Raw genomic sequence first — 2,430 nt, forward strand, 5'->3', positions numbered from 1 at the left:
CAACAGAATACTGTATGCTTAAGGGAATTTCACATCACGCAATTTGAACCTGGTTTGATACTCTTAACTTTAAGTATCAATAAAATTGGATCATAACCATACCTTTTCCATATGATGGTTCACTAAGTAGCTCACAAAGTAGCCAATTTTCCCGATTTCATTCTACCCATTTTGAACATAATTTTTGAGTAATGGGTCCTGCTCTATTTTGATGCAATCACAGCTGAATGGAAAAAACATGAGGAATGAGGGTCTTATTAAAAAAAAACTTCAGCCACATAGTTGAACTGCAGACAACAATTTGTGCAAAAGCCCTGGATATAGTGAGGAATTACTGAAACATGCTACATAGATAATGAAATTGGCATTAAATATTGTCAGATATAATATATTTAGGAAGGAAAAGGAAGGAAGAAAGGGAGGCAGGGTAGTTTCCTAGTTAAAGACAATAAAATGATGACAGTAAGTGGGGTGTAACTGGTATTTGGTGTTAAGATAGATAGAGAATATATAGGGTTAAGTTAAAAGATAAGGGATACATTATCTTAATAGAAGTATTCCAAATAGTGGAAGGAAATTGAGGGAAGAAATATGTAGGCAAACCTATGAAGTGATTAGCAAGCATTGAATAATAATCATGGGAAATTTAACAACCACAAATAAAATAGCAAAAAGGAGTAGTAAAGGAGAAAAGGGAATGGAATTTTTACATGCTATACAGCACATAAAAAAATCCAACAAGAAAAAAATTACTGTTGAATCTTGTGATGGGTAATGAACAAGAACAGATAGGATAAAAGTAAAAGAGCTTGTTAGTGATAATAACAACATTGAATGGTTCAAGATAAAGTTTGGAAGTAACATAAGCAGGAGAAAGACTAAGGTAATAGATAGGAAAAGAACAAATTCTGAGGAAATGAGGGTGGAACTAAAGGAGAAAATCTTGAAAAACAAAGAATAGAAAAACAGTGGAAAACCTTTAAAAGGATAATCAGTAGCGTTCAAGAGAAATGCAATCCACCGAAAGCCAGAAACAAGCAAAGTAATATGGGGCACTGTGGAAGAATAAAGAACTAAAGTAAAACTGAAACAAAATAAAAAGGCTTGGAAGAAGAACTTAAATATTAATGGGGAGGAGGCCAAAAAAGAATATGAAGAACTTAAGAGAGAAGGGAACAATCAGGAAGACAAAGACAAATTATAAAATCAAATTATCAAGGAATATAAAAAGAAATAATAGTGTTCTAAAGACACATGAATAACAAAAGGAAAATTAATGTAGAGATCGAACCACTAAATGACGAGCAAGATAAATTCCCAGGTAATGACAGGGAAATGGCCAAAGTATTTTATAACTACTTGGCCTCAGATTTTACTGGAGGCGATAATGAAATAGACATTTCACTAGAGCGTGACCTTAGAAAGAATGGATCGAAAGGGAGAAAATAGCTGACAAACTAGCAAAGCGGAAAAAGGGATAATACACCAAGTCAGGATGGTGTGCATCCTAGCATACTCAAGGAAAGAGAACAAAACCTGGGAACTACAGGCCAGTCAGTTTAATGCCAGTGATAAGAAAGATACCGGAATTTATACTGAAATATGTGATAAAAGAGTATCTAGAGACAGCAAATATAATAAAATATAAGGATTCTGAAAGGCAAAGTCATGTGTAACTAATCTGGTAGAATTCTTTGAAAAGGTAATGAAAAGAGTAGACAGGGGAGCGCACTAGATGACATATGCTTGGATTTTCAAGATGCCTTCGATAAGATTTCAGTCGGTGGGTTAATAGCAAAGTTTGGATCTTCCGGTTGGCGAGCTGGGGCGAGGCCTGCTCACTGATGCATAAAATGACAGGGGATGACGTCGGCTGGAACTCCCATTGAGGCCATTGAAAAACTAATTAAAATCATTATTGGACCTGCCCGTCCAACCTTAAGATTGGCGGGCAGGCCGGGAGCACTGGTGGGCTTCAGAGAAAACATGAAACCTCATCCACGGGTGAGCGATTGGATTCCTTTTTCAGATTTTAAACATTTTTAACTTCTTACCATATACAAACCCACCCTTTTCCATTTGTGGGAGAATCTAAAACTATGGGCCAAAGATATAAGATAGTTACTAATCAATCCAATAAGGAAATGAAAAATGCCTTTAGAGTAGTTAGAATGTTTACTCACCACCACGGGAAAAGGTTGAGCAAGTAGCTTAGTCTCTATCAAAAGGAATTGAGTACTTGAGAGAAAATTAAATTGAAAGATACACTGAAAGGCTGAGTTGAGGTAGATGGAATGGGAGGAGACTCATGTGGACATAAGCACCAGCACACATTAGTTGGGCCAAATAGTTTCTGTGCTGTATATTCAATGCAATACAGCACAAGTCAGAAACATCAGTGAATCAATCAATAAAATTACAAGTAATTAA

The sequence above is a fragment of the Carcharodon carcharias genome, chromosome 7, assembly GCF_017639515.1.
Source record: "Carcharodon carcharias isolate sCarCar2 chromosome 7, sCarCar2.pri, whole genome shotgun sequence".
Lineage (NCBI taxonomy): Eukaryota > Metazoa > Chordata > Chondrichthyes > Lamniformes > Lamnidae > Carcharodon > Carcharodon carcharias.